The sequence below is a fragment of the Pristiophorus japonicus genome, chromosome 21 (genome assembly GCF_044704955.1).
Source record: "Pristiophorus japonicus isolate sPriJap1 chromosome 21, sPriJap1.hap1, whole genome shotgun sequence".
Taxonomy (NCBI): domain Eukaryota; kingdom Metazoa; phylum Chordata; class Chondrichthyes; family Pristiophoridae; genus Pristiophorus; species Pristiophorus japonicus.
The window spans coordinates 94,760,623-94,780,438 of record NC_091997.1 but is presented as its reverse complement, the minus strand read 5'-3'; the positions used below and the strand labels follow the sequence as shown (position 1 = coordinate 94,780,438).

The following is a 19,816-nucleotide window of genomic DNA, read 5'->3' as shown; positions in this document are numbered from 1 at the left end:
TTTGATGGGTGTTTTTGTGACTGGAAGGATATTTCAAGTGTGGTTCTGCAGTTTTCAGTGCTGGATCCAATGCTTTTTATGGTATATATCAATGATCTAAACTTGGATATATGGGTTATGATTAAGACGTTTTCAGTGTGGTTGAAAACGTAGACGAAACCTGGAGACTGCAGGCAGATATCAATCAACTGGTAAGGTGGGCAGAACAGTGGCAAATGGAATTTAACGCAGAGACGTGTAAGGTCGTGCGTTTGTGGAGGGCTAACAACTAAAGGGAATACACATCAACTGGTAGGACATTGAGAAATATCGAGGAACAAAGAGAACTGGGATTGCATGTCCACAGATCCCTGAAGGTAGCTGGCCAGTTGGATAAGGTGGTTAAGAAGGCATAGGGAATGGTTGTATTTATTGGCAGAGGCAAGGAACAGAACAGCAAGTGGGGTATGTAAGAACTGTATAAAATTCTGGTTCGGCAATAACTGGAGTACTGCGTGCAGTTCTGGTCACCGCATTGAGGGAAGGATGTGATTGCGCTGGAGAGGGTACAGAGGAGATTTACATAGATGTTGCCGGGAGTGGAGCAACATTGCTATGAGGACAAGATTGGATAGACTGGGTTCGTTTTCCTTGGAACTGAGGAGGCTGATGGGCGACAGGTAAGTTGTTTAAAATTAGGAGGGGCCTAGTTATTGTTGATTAAAAGAGCCTATTTCGCATATTAGAGGGGTCAACAACGAGGGGGTATAAATTAATAGTAATTAGTATAAGGGTTAAAGGAGATGTGAAAGGAACATTCTTCATCCAGATGTTTCTGGGGGTCTGGGACTCACTGCCTGAAAGAGTGGTGGAGGCAGAAACCCTCACCTCATTTAAAACGTTCTTGGATGTGCACTTGAAATGCTGTAAGGTGCAGGGTTACACACCTGAAACTGGGCATTTTTGGCCGGTGCAGATACGATGGGCCGAAAAGGACTCCTTCCAAGCTATAAACTTCTATGATTATATAATGATCAGTTAGCATTACATTCATGATACAAAATGAGACGATCAGCTAATTAATGGTGTTTCCAGTGAAAAAATGTTCGTGCATGCTGGGCTCGAACTCAGAAACCTGAGATTAAGAGTTTTATGAGGCTACTGTTCCGTGTACGGGGAGGTTTGACTCGAATGGTTGCGTTTTGTAGCCCAGTGAAGGGCGATAAACCACTGTTGATGCTGCATTCGCCGCTTTCCGCCTGCAGAGGCTGATTGACGAGTGCGGGACCAGAATGTTGTGGCTTGTCACGCACTCACTCACTCTGGAGCTGGGGAAGAGCGATTCGTCGATGGATTTGTTTGTGGCTTTGATTTTCGATGCGGCGCGGCAGCATCCTTTAATAATCTCTCACAGCTGAAATGAATGCATGGAATGTGCAGCTTTGAGATGAGGTTTCTCCACCGTCAGGGCTGCAAACGGGAGGGAGTAAGAAACACTGTGTCGAGCTTGAGTATGTACATAACTGTGCAGAGAAATCAGCAAATGCAATAGCATCACGAGACACTGAATTCTGTTGATATTGAACCACGAATATGAATTATTCAATTTGTGACAATCATGAATGGAACACGTTTGCAAAATGTTTCCATCCGGCTTTGAACCGGGAACCTTTCGCGTGTTAGGCAAATGTGATAACCACTACACTACGGAAACACTGTAGTAGCATTAGTGTTGGGAACATAACCAGAGCTTTAAGCTCAACAACTGGCCGACACTTCAGGAGCTTCCGTAATGAGAATAGAATTACAGTGCTTTATTTAGCAAGGTTTTGAGTGTGGCAGGAATTGATCCTGTGTTTCTCAGATTTTATACATACTAACAAGAGTGGCCATTCCTCAGGAAGTGGTTAGAATCTGGAATACACTACTTAAAAGGGCGGTGGAGGCAGACTCAATCTTATCTTTGAAAACGGAGTTGGATAATTATCCGAAGGAATAAAATTGCACAGTTGTGGATAAATAACGGGGGTGTGGGACGAGTTGAGAGTTGGCATGGCCTCGACGGGCCGCATGGCCTTCTTCCGTGCTGTAACCATTCCCTTATTCTGTGATTCTATAAGTTAGTGGCACAGTTAATAGTGTGCATGGAAGTTGAATATTGCAAAGGAAAATGGATTGAGTCGGCACCACAAGAGGCATCTGATTCAGAAGATTCGGGCGCACGAAAAGTTGGGTTTAAAGACTTTAAAAGCGTCATTTTTGTTTTGTGAATTTTCGGTCAGAGAAATTAGCTGATCGCCTCGTTTTGCATCATGAAAATAATGCTAACCTATAATTATACAATCATAGAAGATTACACCATGGAAGAAGTGCTTTTCGGCCCATCGTATCTGCACCGGCGAACAAATGTCAAGTTTTAGGTGTGTAACCCTGCATCTTACGGCATTGCAAGTGCACATCCAAGTACTTTATTAATGTGGTGAGGGTTTCTCCCGCCACCACACTTTCAGGCAGTGAGTTCCAGACCCCGACAAACATCTGCATGAAGAATGTTCCCTTCAAATCCCCTTTCACACTTATACCAATTACTTTTAATTTATGCCCCCTGGTTGTTGACCACTCACCTATGGCAAGTCGGCCCTTTTAATCAACAATATTTAGGCCCCTCCTAATTTTAAACACCACAATGCTGTCGCCCATCAGCCTCCTCTGTTCCAAGGAAACCAAACCCAGCCTATCCAATCTCCTCATAGTAAAGTTGCTCCACTCCCGGCAACATTCTACATAAATCTCCTCCACACCCTCTTCAGCGCAATCACGTCCTTCCTTCAATATGGTGAGCAGAACTGCACGCAGTACTCCAGCTGTAGGCTAACAAGAATTTTGCACTTTTCAGACATAACCCACTTGCTCTTCGATTCCATGACTTTGCTAGTAAATGCAACCATTCGGCCTGCCTTCTTAATCAACTTATCCAAATAGCCAGCTACATTCTGGGATCTGTGGACATGCATTGACAGTTCCCTTTGCTCCTCTACACTTCTCAATGTCCTACAGTCGATGTGTATTCCCTTTCGTTGTTAGCCCTCCATAAATGCACAATCTCACACCTCTCTGGATTAAATTCAATTTGCCACAGTTCTGCCCAACTTACCAGTTGATTGTTATCTTCCTGCAGTCTCCAGCTTTCTTCTTGATTATCATCCACAATGCCTATTTTACTATCACCTGAAAACTTCTTAATCATAACCCCTATATTCAAGTTTAGATCATTGAAAAATACCACAAAAAGCAATGGATCCAGCACTGAAAACTGCAGAACCCCACTGAAAATATCCTTCCAGGCAAAAAAACACCCATCAAACATTAACCTTTGCTTCCTGCATCTGAAGCAATTTTGAATCCAATTTGCCACTTCGCCCTGGATCCCATGGGCTTTTACATTCATCACCAGTCTGCCATGTGGGACCTTCGCGAAAGCATTCATAAAATCCATACATCGTATGCACTACTGATCGACCCTCCTGGTGACCTCCTCCAAAAATGTATTCACGTTAGTCAAACGTGACCATTCCTTAACAAATCATGCGGACTGTCCTGATTAACCAGTGCCTTTCGAAATGTAGAGAATGTATCATCGTTAAATGTTATCCTGCTTTCACGGGAAAACATCATTAATTAACTGATGATCTTCATTTGCACAACTAAAGAAATGTTAACTGAAGGAGAGTCCTCAATAAAATAATTTCTCTGTGCTCTGCAATTTACCCCATAAACCATTTTAGACACTGTGCTTTAATGTTCTGCTTCAAAATGTTCATTTTTGTTAACAATACATGAGACTGGGGATACAGTGAGAAGGACTGTAGAGCAAGGGACTGGTTATTGTGAAACAGCAAAGAAAATATACATTCTGGAAAAATAACATCGAGAAAAAATATGACGCCAACATCCAGAAGGAAGATTAAATGTTGAGTCCCTTTCAGCAAAAAATTCCTTCCCCAAACATTTCTCTGACCGAAAATTCACAAAACAAAAATGATACTTTTAAAGTCTTTAAACCCAACTTTTCGTGCGCCCGAATCTTCTGAATCAGATGCCTCTTGTGGTGCCGACTCAATCCATTTTCCTTTGCAATATTTAACTTCCATGCACACTATTAACTGTGCCACTAACTTATAGAATCACAGAATAAGGGAATGGTTACAGCACGGAAGAAGGCCATGCGGCCCGTCGAGGCCATGCCAACTCTCAACTCGTCCCACACCCCCGTTATTTATCCACAACTGTGCAATTTTATTCCTTCGGATAATTATCCAACTCCGTTTTCAAAGATAAGATTGAGTCTGCCTCCACCGCCCTTTTAAGTAGTGTATTCCAGATTCTAACCACTTCCTGAGGAATGGCCACTCTTGTTAGTATGTATAAAATCTGAGAAACACAGGATCAATTCCTGCCACACTCAAAACCTTGCTAAATAAAGCACTGTAATTCTATTCTCATTACGGAAGCTCCTGAAGTGTCGGCCAGTTGTTGAGCTTAAAGCTCTGGTTATGTTCCCAACACTAATGCTACCACAGTGTTTCCGTAGTGTAGTGGTTATCACATTTGCCTAACACGCGAAAGGTTCCCGGTTCAAAACCGGATGGAAACATTTTGCAAACGTGTTCCATTCATGATTGTCACAAATTGAATAATTCATATTCGTGGTTCAATATCAACAGAATTCAGTGTCTCGTGATGCTATTGCATTTGCTGATTTCTCTGCACAGTTATGTACATACTCAAGCTCGACACAGTGTTTCTTACTCCCTCCCGTTTGCAGCCCTGACGGTGGAGAAACCTCATCTCAAAGCTGCACATTCCATGCATTCATTTCAGCTGTGAGAGATTATTAAAGGATGCTGCCGCGCCGCATCGAAAATCAAAGCCACAAACAAATCCATCGACGAATCGCTCTTCCCCAGCTCCAGAGTGAGTGAGTGCGTGACAAGCCACAACATTCTGGTCCCGCACTCGTCAATCAGCCTCTGCAGGCGGAAAGCGGCGAATGCAGCATCAACAGTGGTTTATCGCCCTTCACTGGGCTACAAAACGCAACCATTCGAGTCAAACCTCCCCGTACACGGAACAGTAGCCTCATAAAACTCTTAATCTCAGGTTTCTGAGTTCGAGCCCAGCATGCACGAACATTTTTTCACTGGAAACACCATTAATTAGCTGATCGTCTCATTTTGTATCATGAATGTAATGCTAACTGATCATTATATAATCATAGAAGTTTATAGCTTGGAAGGAGTCCTTTTCGGCCCATCGTATCTGCACCGGCCAAAAATGCCCAGTTTCAGGTGTGTAACCCTGCACCTTACAGCATTTCAAGTGCACATCCAAGAACGTTTTAAATGAGGTGAGGGTTTCTGCCTCCACCACTCTTTCAGGCAGTGAGTCCCAGACCCCCAGAAACATCTGGATGAAGAATGTTCCTTTCACATCTCCTTTAACCCTTATACTAATTACTATTAATTTATACCCCCTCGTTGTTGACCCCTCTAATATGCGAAATAGGCTCTTTTAATCAACAATAACTAGGCCCCTCCTAATTTTAAACAACTTACCTGTCGCCCATCAGCCTCCTCAGTTCCAAGGAAAACGAACCCAGTCTATCCAATCTTGTCCTCATAGCAATGTTGCTCCACTCCCGGCAACATCTATGTAAATCTCCTCTGTACCCTCTCCAGCGCAATCACATCCTTCCCTCAATGCGGTGACCAGAACTGCACGCAGTACTCCAGTTATTGCCGAACCAGAATTTTATACAGTTCTTACATACCCCACTTGCTGTTCTGTTCCTTGCCTCTGCCAATAAATACAACCATTCCCTATGCCTTCTTAACCACCTTATCCAACTGGCCAGCTACCTTCAGGGATCTGTGGACATGCAATCCCAGTTCTCTTTGTTCCTCGATATTTCTCAATGTCCTACCAGTTGATGTGTATTCCCTTTAGTTGTTAGCCCTCCACAAACGCACGACCTTACACGTCTCTGCGTTAAATTCCATTTGCCACTGTTCTGCCCAACTTACCAGTTGATTGATATCTGCCTGCAGTCTCCAGGTTTCGTCTCTGTTTTCAACCACACTGAAAACGTCTTAATCATAACCCATATATCCAAGTTTAGATCATTGATATATACCATAAAAAGCATTGGATCCAGCACTGAAAACTGCAGAACCACACTTGAAATATCCTTCCAGTCACAAAAACACCCATCAAACATTACCCTTTGCTTCCTGCGTCTGAGCCAAATTTGGATCGAATTTGCCACTTCGCCCTGGATCCCATGGGCTTTTACTTTCATCACCAGTCTGTCATGTGGGACCATGGCGAAAGCATTAATAAAATCCATATACACTACATCATACGCACTACTTCATCAAATCATCTGATGACTTCCTCCAAAAATGCAATCAAGTTAGTCAAACGCGTCCCTTCCTTAACAAGTCGTGCTGACTGTCCTGATTAACTAGTGTCTTTCAAAATGTAGAAAATGTAGAATAGTTAAATGTTATCCTGCTTTCCCGGGAAAACATCATTAATCAACTGATGATCTTCATTTGCACAACTGAAGAAATGTTAACTGAAGGAGAGTCCTCAATTGAATAATTTGTCTGTGCACTGCAACATACCTCTTAAACAATAAACACTGTGCTTTCGTGGTCTGCTTCAAAATGTTCGTTGTGGTAAAATGTATATGAGACTGGTGAAACAGTACGATAGATGTAAAGCAAGGGACTGGTTATTGTGAAACAGCAAAGAAAATATACATTCTGGAAGAATTACAAATAAAAGAAATGTGGCAATAACAGCCAGCAAGAAGATTAAATGCTGAGTCCCTTTCAGCAAAAAATCTCTTGCCCAAACATTTCTCTGACCGAAATTTTACAAAACAACAATGATGCATTTAAAGACATTAAACCCGACTTTTCGCGCACCCGAATCTTCTGAATTAGATGCCCCTAGTTGTGCCGACTCAATCCATGTCCCTTTGCAATATTCTGCTTCCATACACGCTAGTGAAATGTAGAATCGTTAAATGTTATCCTGCTTTCACGGGAAAACTTCATTAATTAACTGATGATCTTCATTTGCAAAACTATAGAAATTTTAACTGAAGGAAAACCTTTAGTTGAATGAGTTGCTTGTGTTCTGCAATTTACCACTTAAACCATAAACCAGTTTAGACACTGTGCTTTAGTGGTCTGCGTCATCATGCACATTGCTGGTAACATGTAGTTGGGGCTGGGGAAACAGTGAGATAGACTGTCGAGCAAGGGAATGGTTATTGTGAAACAGCAATGGATATATACTTTCTGGAACAAGAATATCGACAACAAATGTGACCCCAACAGCCACAAATAAGATTAAATGCTGAGTCCTTTCCAGAAAAAATTCCTTTCCCACACATTTCTCCGCCCGAAACTTCACAAAACAAGAATTATGTTTTTAAAGTCATTAATCCCGAATTTTCGCGCACCGAATCTTCTGAATCGGATGCCTCTAGTTGTGACGACACAATCCACGTCCCTTTGGAATATTCTGCTTCCATCCACACTATTAAATGTGCCACTAACTGATATAATCGCAGTATAATGAAATGGTTACAACACGGAAAAAGACCATTCGGCAGTCGAACCCATGCCAGCTATCAACTAGTCTCACTCCCCTGTCATTTACCCGCAGACGTGGATTTTTTTCCCTTCAGATCCATATCCAACTCCCTTTTGAAAGATATAATTGACCACTTTTAAGAAAGAGGTTGAGAGAAAACGGGTAAATATAGACCGTTTAGCCTGACATCAGTAGAGGGGCAAATGCTGGAATCAATTATTAAGTATTAAACAGCAGCACATTTGGAAAGCAGCACATTCGGTCCACGTCAGCATGGATTTATGAAAGGGAAATCCTGCTTGACAAATCTTCTCGAAATTTTTGAGGATGGAACTGGTAGAGTGGAAAAGGGAGAACCAGAGGATGCGGTGTATTTGGACTTTCAAAATGCTTTTGACAGGGTCCCACACAAGAGATTGATGTGCAAAATTAAAGCTCATGTTATTGGGGTTAATGTACTGACGTGGATAGAGAACTGGTTTGCAGGCAGGAAGCAGAGAGTTGGGTTTTTGTCAGAATGTCAGGGGTCCCAGCATTGAGCCCTGCGGTACTGCAGGGCTCAATGCTGGGACCCCAACTATTTAAAATAAACATTTATGATTTTGGATGATGGAATTGAGTGTAACATCTCCAAGTTTGCAAATGACACTTAGCTGGATGGCAGTGTGAGCTGTGAGGAGGACGCTAAAAGGCTGCAGGATGAATTGGACCGGTTTGGTGAATGGGCAAACGCTTGGCAGTTGCAGTATAATGTAGATAAATGTGAGATTATCCACTTTGATGGCAAAAGCCTGAAGGCAGAATGTTATCTGAATGGCGGCAGATTAGGAAAAGCGTAGGTGCAGCGAGACCTGGGTGACATGGTTCATCAGCCATTGCAAGTTGGCATGGAGTTTCAGCAGGCGGTGAAGAAGGCAAGTGGTATGTTGGCGTTCATTGCTGGGGGATTTGAGTACAGGAGCAGCGAGGACTTACTGCAGTTGTACAGGGCCTTAGTGAGGCCTCAATTGGAATATTGTGTTCTGTTTTGGTCTCCCAGTCTGAGAAAGGACGTTCTTGCTATTGAGGGAGTGCAGCGCAAGTTCACCAGACTGATTGCCGGGATGGCAGGACTGACATAGGAGGAGAGACTGGATCGACTGTGCTTGTATTCACTGGAGTTAAGAAGGATGACAGGGCATCTCACAGAAACATAGAAAATACTGACGGGACTGGACAGGTTAGATGCAGGAACAATGCTCCCGATGTTGGTGAAGTCCAGAAGCAGCGGACATCCTCTAAGGATAACGATTCGGACTGAGATTATAGAGAAACGTCTTCACTAAGACAGTGTTAACCTGTGGAATTCCCCGCATCAGAGAGTTGTTGCAGCCAATTCATTGGATATATTCAAGAGGGAGTTAGATTTCATTGGATATATTCAAGAGTGAGTTAGATATGGCACTTACGGCTAAAGGGATCAAGGGGTATGTAGTGAAAGCAGGAAAGGGGTACTGACTGAATGATCAGCCATGCTCTTATTGAATGGTGGTGCAAGCTCGAATGGCCGAATGACCTCCTCCTGCACCTATTTTCTATATTTCTATGTTTCCTTGTTTCTATTCAGATGTTTGATAGCATTCATGTATGAGCTGACAGAAATCAATCAGTTGCTGTCTGTCGATCTTTGAGAAAAGTGAGAAGCAGCTGCTATATCACTGCGGCCATGCCAGTCTGAAAACGTCTACTCTCGGAGGCGAGGCAGCCTAAAGACTGGTAACTATTTGGAACTGAGACCGACAGTGAATACCAGGTGCTGTAGACTTTTACTGCCACTACAGTCTGCTCACAATATTCACACTGGCTTCAACCAATAAACAAACAGTTAGCTTCTCACCCCTTCATTCAATTTCTCTCTCACCCTCGTCTTATTTTTCCAAATCATTGCTGCCCATTCTCCTGCTGCCATAGAAAGTCATGGGGGTCCACAGAAAACCCATCAAAAAACACAGCAACAAAGTAACCGAGCAAAACATCACATGCATACCAATAAGTCCTAGTCAACGAAAGCATTCTCGACCAAACTGAGACATTGTACTATAATTACCACTTGTAGCTTATTTCTACAACAAGGTACGGACAGGTCTGATTAGTACTTGGTTAGGAGTCTCAATACCAGGTGTACTATGCTTTTCCAATTAATGGAGGTTGTCGCTGCCTTCATTCAGCACTCCATTTGAATTTCAATCCTGCGATTTCAACAACTCTCTCTGTCGCTCTTGCTCTCCCTCTCCCTCTCACTCTCACTCTCTCCCTCTCTCTCGCTCTCTCGTTCTCTCTCTCTCTCTCTCTCTCTCTAATAGCCTCAGGCCTGCTTTGTAATTGCAATAGAGGCTCTGGCTTGTAGTTTCTCAATGTTAGGTAGAGATGGCGCGAAGATAGACAGAGAACAAGGAGGGAAGGCAGGTAAAAGGAAACGTAAGAAGTATAAATGCTTCCGAGCTGTTTGATAGCATTCAGCTATGAGCTGACAGATAGCAATAAGTTGCTGTCTGTCGCTCTATGTGTAAAGAGAGAGCCAGCTGTTAGATACCTACGGCCATACCAGTCTGAAAATTCTGCTTTTCGATGCGAAATAGAGTAAGGCCTGGTTAGGACTTGGACGGGAGACCGACTAGGAATATCAGGTGCTGCAGAAACTTGCTGCCACTATAGGCTGCTCGCAAAATTCACACTGCCGTCAAACAATCAACATGCTGTTCACTTCTCTCTCCTGAATTCAATTTTTCTCTTACCCTCTCCCGTTAATGTGCCAAATCTTTGCTGCTCATTCTCCTGCTGCCACAGAAAGTCAAGGGGGTCCACACATAACTAAACAACACTACAGCAACAAAATAACCGAGCAAAATAACACAGCCAAACCAGTAAGTCCTTGTCATCCAAACCACATTGCGCTATAACAACCACATCGTAGCTCATTACTGCAGCAAAATAGGGGCAGGCCTGATTTGTACTTCGATAGGATTCTTAATACCAGGCGCTAGGCTTTTCCTATTAATCGAGGTTGTTGCTGCCTTCATTCAGCACTCCATTTGCTGTTGTTTCCTCCGCTTTTTCTAACACTCTCGCTCTCGCTCTCGCTCTTGCTCTCACTCTCTCTCTCTCTCTCTCTCGAATAGCCACAGGCCTGATTTGTACTTAGCAATGGAGCCTCGGGCTTAAACATTAAGCGTGTGTTAGCGAGAGATGGCGCGAAGAGAGATTGAAAACAAGGTGGGGAGGCAGGAAAAAGGAAATGTAAGAAGTACAAATGCTTCCGGGCTGTTAAATAGCATTCATGTTGGAGCTGACAGAGAGCAATAACAAGCTGTCTGTCGTTCTTTGAATAAAGAGAGAGCTAGATGTAATATCGCTCCGGTCATACCAGTCTGAAAATGTCTGATCTCGGATGCGAAGCAGACTAATGCCAGATTTGTACTTGGAAGGGAGACCGACTGCAAATACCAGGTGCTGTCGACTTTGTTTTATCTCCACAGGCTGCTCGCAACTTTTATACTGCCGTCAAACAATCAACAAGCTGTTCGCTTCTCCCTGCTGCATTAAATTTGTCTCCCACCCTCTCACTTTAATTTTCGAAATCTTTGCTGCTCATTCTCCTGCTGCCATCGAACGTCAAGAGGGTCCACACACAAAAAAACAAAAAAGAATAACAAAATAAACGAGCAAAACAGCACACCCAAATCTGTAAGTCCTTGGCATGCAAAGCATCCGAGATCAAACCGGCCTCTTCTGTCCCTTGCTGAAGGGACTCCGTACTGGCCGCTGATGTCCCTGGCCGAAGGCCCACCGCCTAATCTGATCGATCATCAATATTAACATTGCCCCAAAGCAGAGGGGACAGCAGGAGCATTTCCACAAAAATTTATGCCGGAGCACTTCATGACCAAGCGAAGAGACCCATATACAGCAGGCGCCTCAGAGCCAATCTGGCGTGCCTTGATGACCCTGAGATGCTTAATCCCCATAGCGCTTGGTCTGTCCTCCAGCCCTCTATAGAAAGTGCCTGTGAAGAGACACTTCGTCATTCAACCAGAAAAAACTAGGACTGGTTTGATGAAAATGATCATGAGATCGAAGAACTAATAAATCTCAAGCGCAAAACATTTCTGACCATCAAGCAACAGCCCAACTCGGGAGCTGCAAACCAACGTTACATACGGCTGAAGGCTCAGGTCCAACAAAAAACCCGGGACCTTAAAGAACAGGTGGTGGTTGGAGAAACACATGAGATACAACAACTGGTCGATAGCCACGATGTGCGAGCATTTTTCACTGCAGTCAAGGCCTCCTTTGGTCCAAACTCCCAAGGTCCCAACACACTCCTGGCCAAGAACGAGGAATCATTCATCAAGGACACCGAGGCTGTCAGGGCCAGTTGGAAGGAACACTTTGAAGATCTCCTCAATCGGGATCTGCCTTTGACTCGAGTGTTCTCGATTCCATCCCGCAGTATGCGACCCACCATCAACTCAGTGAAACTCCAACGTTGCACGTGGTATGTAAACCATAAAACAGCTTAAGCAGAACAAGGCCACGGGTGCGGACGGATTCCGTGCTGAGGAGCTAAAATATGGTGGAGAGGCGCTGTTGGCGCGCATACATGACCTCATCTCTCTCATCTGGAGGGAGGAGAGCATGCCGGGAGATCTGAGAGATGGAGTGACTGTGGCCATTTTAAAAAAGAGAGACAAGTCCGACTGTGGCAACTACAGGGGAATCCTCCTGCTTTCATCCACTGGGAAAGTTGTCGCTCGAGTTCCCCTCAATCATCTTCTCCCTGTGGCCGAAGAGCTCCTCCCAGAATCACAATGCGGATTTCGTCCCCTACGGGGCACAAACGACATGATCTTTGCAGCGCGCCAGTTGCTGGAAAAATGCAGAGAGCAGCGTCAACCCTGAAACATGGCCTTTTTGATCTTACAAAGCTTTCGATCTTTTACACTGTCAACCGTGAGAGTCTATGGAGCGTCCTCCTCCGTTTCGGATGCCCCCACAAGTTTGTCAACATCCTTCAGTTGCTTCACGATAACATGCAGGCCGTGATCCTTACCAATGGATCCATTACAGCCGCAATCCACGTCCACACCGGGGTCAAACAGGGCTGTGTAATCGCTCCAAACCTCTTTTCAAAGTCCATCGGGATTGAGCTCTTCGAATCTCAACGCAAAGTGGCCGAGCGCAGGCAGCGGAACGAGCGCGCAGCAAACCAGCCCCACAGAACCCTTTCCTCGACGAATGTCTGTCCAACCTTTAACACTGTGTGTGGCTCTCGTATCGGACTGTTCAGCCATCAAATAATTCACTTTTGGAGCGGAAGCAAGTCCTCCTCGATTCCGAGGGACTGCCTTTGATTGATTGATTGAGATCAATCTGAGACATTGCCCTGCAACTGCCACATCGTAGCTCATTTCTGCAACAAAGTATGACAGGTCTGATTAGTACTTAGATAGGAGTCTTATTACGAACTGTACTAGGGTTTTTCTATTCGTGGAGGTTGTCACTGCCTTTATTCAGCACTCCATTTGCTGTTCGTTGCTCCGCTTTCTACAATTGCCTCGCTCTCTCTCTAACAGGCACAGGTCTGATTTGTACATAGCAATGGAGGCTCGGGTTTATAGTTTGTGTGTGTTTTAGCGAGAGATGGCTCGAAGAGGGATAGAAAAGAAGATGGTAAGGCAGGTAAAAGGAAATGTAAGAAGTAGAAATGCTTCCGAGCTATTTGATCACATTCAGCTGTTTGATAGCGTTATGTATCAGCTGACAGAAAGCTATAAGCAGCTGTCTGTGGCTCTCTCAGTACAAAGAGAGCCAGCGGTTAGATATGTACGGCCATACTACTCTGAAAAATTCTGATCTCATCAGATCACGAATACGATGCAGAGTCAGGCCTGATTAGTACTTAGAAGGGAGACCGACTGGGAATACCAGGTGCAGTAGGCATTTGCTTCCGCCACAGGCAGCTCATGGTTCTGCACACACACTGACGTTAATCCATCAACAACCTTTTTGCTGCTCTCTCTTTCCCAGTTTCCTTTCACCATTTCTTTCCTGCACATTCTCTGCTGCTACACAAATGCAAGGAAGTCGACGCAGGTGGCGAAAGAACGCAGAAGAACAAAATAAGATCGCAAAAAAACACATGCTGGCGGAGGGGCACCAGGACGCAGCAGCAGAGAGGAGAGACAAGGTGCATCGGAACCTTGGAGGGACAAACAGGAACAGAACAATGAATAATGTAGGAAGAGCTGAAATTCAATGCAGGTAAAAAGCAAAGCTAACTAACATGCTGCTTGAATGCATGTGTGTTACAGACGGGATTGACGAGTTGCAGGTGCCACTTGCACATGGGGATCTAAAATGTGGCTATAACAGAGATCGGGCTTAAAAATTGGAAATTAAACAATCGTGGCGATTTGGAGGCGGTGGAAGTTTTTTGGGGTGAGGTCAGATTTGGGGATTGGGAGGTTTGCGGGAGACCAATTTAAGGGGGTGAGAGATTTCGAAGTTGGCGAGCGTGAGATTTCCGAGTGAATGAATGAGTGATTTGGGGGTGAGTTAGAGAATGGTGAAAGTCAGGTACTTTTGTAGCTTGAGGCAAGGCAATGAAGGGGGTAGGGCTTTGTAGCTTTTTTGTGTGAGAGGAGAGCAGCAAGAGGTGTGGGTGGCGTAAGGTAAATGGTGAAATGAAAATTGAGTGCTGATTGCTTGTGTGAATGCATGAAATGAGAAAATGAAATGAAGAACCGCCGTATGTCCATTTAAGTAAAGAGATAGCCAGTGTGCTGATGCCAACGTCCACGCTAGTCTGGAAACGCTTGATCTCGTCTGATCTCGAAAACTAAGCAGAATCAGACGTGGTGAGTAGTTGGCTGGGAGACTGCATGGGAATATCAGATGCAGTCGGCTGTTGCTGCCACCACTGACCTTAATCCATGAACAACCGTTCTGCTGCTCTCTCTCTCTCTCACATTTCATTCGTGCAATTTCTTCTGCTGCGACACAAATGCAAGGGGGTTGATGCACAACAACAAAATAAAATAGCAAAAAACCACATGCTGTCGGAGGGGCAAAAGAGAAGATCGCAAGGTGCATCGGAACCTGGAAGGGATAAATAGCAACAGAACAACGAATAATAATGCAGGAAGAGCAGCAATTCAATGCAGGAAAAAAGCAAAGGCTGCTGAAATGCATGTGTGTTAATGTGATGAATGTTACAAATCAGATTGGCGCGTTACTTGCTTCATGGTGTTCCGAAATGTGGCTACAACTGAGACCTGCATTAAAAATGGGTAGGATTTGAAAGTAAACAATCTTGGTTTATTGGGTTGGTGCAAGCTTTTTTAGCGGGAGAAGAGATTTGGGGAAGGGGAGATTTGCGGGGAGAGCGATTTGAGCTGTTGAGAGATTTCGAGTTTGGCGAGCGTGAGATTTGGAGGTGAGTGAGTGAGTGATTTGGGGGTGAGCGAGGGATTGTTGAAAGTCAGGTAGTTTTGAAGCTTGAGGCAAGGCAGTGAAGGAGGTAGGGCTTCTATTTTGTTTGTGTGGGAGGCAGAGCAGCAAGAGAGGTTGGTGGCGGAAGGAAAATGGTGAAATGAAAATTGATTCCTGATTACTTTATGAATGCATAGAATGAGAAAAAGAAATGAAGAACAGCCGCATATCATTTTAAGTAATGAGAAAGCGAACGTCTTGATGATTGTGGCCAGAATAGTCTGAAAACACCCGATCGCCTTTGATCTTAGAAAATGAGCAAAGTCAGGCCTGGTTAGTATTTGGATGGGAGAGCGCGTGGGAATACCAGGTGCAGTAGACTTTCGTTGGTGCCACAGGCTGCTCATGGTTCTGCACACACACTGCCGTTAATCCATCAAAAACCTTTTTGCTGCTTTCTCTCTCACTTTCCTTTCACCGTTTCTTTCCTGCACATTCTCCTGCTGCTAGGGGGTCGATGCAGGGTGTGAAAGAACGCAGAACATCAAATTGTAGCAGCAAAAATCCACACGCCGGCGCAGGGGCACCAGGATGCAGCAGCAGAGAGCCAAGACAAGGTGCATCGAAACCTGGGAGCGACAAACAGCAACAGAACAAAGAATAGTGCAATTCATTGCAGGAAAAAAGCAAAGTCAGCCAGCAGGCTGGTGGAATGCATGTGTGTTAATGTGAGGAGTATTGCAAGTCAGATTGACGAGTTACAGCTTCACTTGCTACATGGGGTCCTGAAATGTGGCTACAAGAGAGTCCTGGCTTAAAAATGGGTAGGGTTGGAATTTAAACAATGCTGGCGACTTGGTTGCGTTGGAAGCTTTTTTGGGGTGAGTTCAGATTTTGGAATGGGGAGATTTTGGAGAAGAGCGATTCGACGTTGGCAAGCGTAAGATTTCGGGGTGAGTAAGTGAATGATTTGGGGGTGAGAGAGGGAATGGTGAAAGTCAGGTAGTTTTGAAGATTGAGGCAAGACAATGAAGGGGATAGGACTTGTAGTTTGTTTGCGTGGGAGGCAGAGAAGCAAGAGGTGGGTGTGGCGGAAGGAAAATGGTGAAATGAAAGTTGAGTGCTGATTACTTGTTTGAATGCATAGAATGAGAAAAAGAAATGAAGAACAGCCGTATGTCCGTTTCAGTAAAGAGAAAGCCCATGTGCTGATGCCTATGGCCACACTAGTCTGAAAACGCCCGATCTCATCTGATCTCGGAAACTATGCAGAGTCAGGCCTGATTTGCATTTGGATTGGAGACCGCCTGGGAATGACAGGTGCAGTAGGCTTTTGCTGCCACCACAGGCTGCTCGCAACATTCACACTGCCGTCAACCAATCAACAAGCTTTTCGCTTCTCCCTCCTGCATTTAATTTCTCTCTCACCCTCTCCCTTTAATTCAAGGCAAAAAACAAAAAGGGCAAAATTACAGCAAAATTCTGAAGGGAAAAATTGTGTTAAACAGACAAGCCCGAAGGCTCTGTGCCTCAATGAGAGGATTATTCGGAATAAGTTGGACGAATTAACTGCGCAGACAGCAGTTATCGGATATGATGTAATTGGCATCATGGAGACATGGCTCCAGGGTGATCAAGGTAATGGGAACTCAACATCCAGGGGTATTCAACTTTTAGGAAGGATAGGCAGAGAGGAAAAGGAGGCGGGGTGGCGCTACTGATTAAAGAGAAAATTAATGCAATAGTAAGGAGGGACATTAACCTGAATGATTTGGAATGGGTATGGGTGGAGCTGCGGAACACCAAAGGGCAGAAAATGCTAGTGGGAGTTGTGTATAGACCACCAAACAGTAGTAGTGAGAACGGGGACAGCATCAAATAAGAAATAAGAGACGTGTGCAATAAATGTACAACAGTTATCATGAGCGACTTTAATCTACATATTGATTGTGCTAACACAAACAGGTTGCAATGCGGTGGAGGAAGATTTCCTGGAGTGTATTTGGGATTGTTTTCTACACCAAAGTGTCGAGGAACCAACTAGAGAGCTGACCATCCTAGACTGGGTGATGTGTAATGAGAAGGGACTCATTAGCAATCTTGTTGTGCGAGGCCCCTTGGGGAAGACTGACCATAATATGGTAGAATTCTTTATGAAGATGGAGAATGACACAGTTAATTCAGAAACTATGGTCCTGAACTTAAGGAAAGGTAACTTCGATGGTATGAGGCGTGAATTGGCTAGAATAGACTGGCAAAGGATACTTAAAGGGTTGCAGGTGGATAAGCAATGGTAACATTTAAAGGTCGCATGGATGAACTTCAGCAATTTTACATCCCTGTCTGGAGTAAAAAAAAACGGTGAAGGTGGCTCAACCGTGGCGAACATGGGAAATTCAGGATAATGTTAAACCCAAGGAAGAGGCATATAATTTGGCTAGAAAAAGCAACAACCTGAGGACTGCGTGAGGTTTAGAATTCAACAGAAGAGGACTAAGGGATTGATTAAGAGGGGGAAAATAGATTACGAGAGGAAGCTTGAAGGGATCATAAAAACTGACTGCTAAAGCTTCTGTAAATATGTGAAGAGAAAAAGATTAGTGAAGACAAAAGTAGGTCACTTGCAGTCGAATTCAGCTGAAGTTATAATGCGGAACAAAGAAATGGCAGACCAATGGAACAAATACTTCGGTTCTGTCTTCACGAGGGAAGACACAAGTAACCTTCTGAATGTACTAGGGGACAATGTATCTCGGGAGAAGGAGGAACTGAAGGATATCCTTATTAGGCAGGAAATTGTGTTAGGTAAATTGATGGGATTGAAGGCCGATAAATCCCCGGGGCCTGATAATCTTCATCCCAGAGTACTTAAGGAAGTGGCATTGGTGATTATTTTCCAACAGTCTATCGAATCTGGATCAGTTCCTATGGACTGGAGGGTAGCTAATGTAACACCACTTTTTAAAAAAGGAGGGAGAGCGAAAACGGGTAATTATAGACCGGTTAACCTCACATCAGTAGGGGGGGAAATTTGGAATCAATCATTAAGGATTAAACAGCAGCGCATTTGGAAAGCAGTGAGAGGATCGGTCAATCTCAGCATGTATTTATGAAAGGGAAATCAGGCTTGACGAATCTGCTGGAATTTTTTGAAGACGTAACTAGCAGAGTTACAAGGGAGAACCAGTGGATGTGGTGTATTTGGACTTTTGACAAGGTCCCGCACAAGACATTAGTGTGCAAAATTAAAGCGCATGGCATTTCGGTAATGTACTGACGTGGATAGAGAACTGGTTGGCAGACAGGAAGTAGAGTGTCGGGACAAAAGGGTATTTTTGAGAATGGCAGGCAGTGACTAGTGGAGTGCCGCAGGCTCAGTGCTGGGACCTCAGCTCTTTACAATATTTTTAACGATTTAGATGAAGGAATTAAGTGTAATATCTCCAAGTTTGCAGATGACACTAAACTAGGTGGCAGTGTGAGCTATGAGGAGGACATTAAGAGACAGCAGGGTGACTTGGACAGTTTAGGTGATTGGCCAAATGCAATGCACATGTAGTATAATTTGGATAAATGTGAGGTTTTCCATTTTAGGGCCACAAACACGAAGGCAGAATATTATCTGATTGGCGGCAGATTTTAAAAGTGGATGTGCAACGAGAGCTGAGTGTCATGGTTCATCAGTCATTGAAAGCTGGCATGCAGGTACAGCAAGCGGTGAAAAAGGCAAATGGTATGTTGGCCTTCATAGCTGGGGGATTTGAGTATAGGAGCAGGGAGGTCTTACTGCACTTGTACAGGGCCTTAGTGAGGCATCACCTGGAATATTGTGCTCAGTTTTGATCTCCTAATCTGAGGAAGGACGTTCTTGCTATTGAGGGAGTGCAGTGAAGGTTCACCAGACTGATACCAGGGATGTCATATGAGAGAGACTGGATCAACTGGGATTTTATTCACTGGAGGTTCGAAGGATGAGAGGGTATCTCGTAGAAATCTATAAGATTCTGACTGCACTGGACAGGTTAGATGCGGGAAGAATGTTCCCGATGTTGTGGAAGTCCAGATCTAGGGGACATAGGCTTATGACAAGGGGTAGGCCATTTAAGTCAGAGATAAGAGAAACTTCTTCAATCAGAGAGTTGTTAACCTGTGGAATTACTTGCCGCAGAGAGTTGTTGATGCCAGTTCATTGGATCTATTTAAGAGGGAGTTAGATATGACCCCTACGGCTAAGTGGATCAAGGAGTATGGAGATAAAGCAGCAAAGGCGTACAGAGGGAGTGATCAGCCATTATCTTATTGAATGGTGGTTAAGGCGCGAAGGACCGAATAGCCTACTCCTGCACCTATTTTCTATGTTTCTATGTTTCTATGTTTTTCAAATCGTTGCTGCTGATTCTCCTGCTGCCATAGAAAGTCAAGGGCGTTCATGCATATCCAAGCAAAAAACACAGCAACAAAATAACCGAGCAAAACAACACCCAAACCTGTAACTCCTTATCATCCAATGCATCCTAGATAAAATTCAGACGTTGCGCTATAACTAACACATCGTAGCTCAATTCTGCAACAAAGTAGGGGCAGGTCTGATTAATACTTGTTGTACGAGGCTTTTCGTATTAGTCGATGTTGTCGCTGCATTTATTCAGCACTCCATTTGCTGTTCGATCATGCATTTTTTTCTACAACTCTCTCTCTC

General features: G+C 44.2%; 2 non-coding genes across 2 annotated transcripts; one reads left to right on the top strand and one right to left on the bottom strand.

Moving 5' to 3' along the window:
* Positions 1-1,620: 1,620 nt before the first annotated feature.
* On the bottom strand, positions 1,621-1,693 carry trnav-aac (transfer RNA valine (anticodon AAC)). The gene has a single exon. It is a non-coding gene; the product is annotated as a tRNA-Val (tRNA).
* A 2,867-nt stretch (positions 1,694-4,560) lies between these two features.
* On the top strand, positions 4,561-4,633 carry trnav-aac (transfer RNA valine (anticodon AAC)). The gene has a single exon. It is a non-coding gene; the product is annotated as a tRNA-Val (tRNA).
* Positions 4,634-19,816: the final 15,183 nt, after the last annotated feature.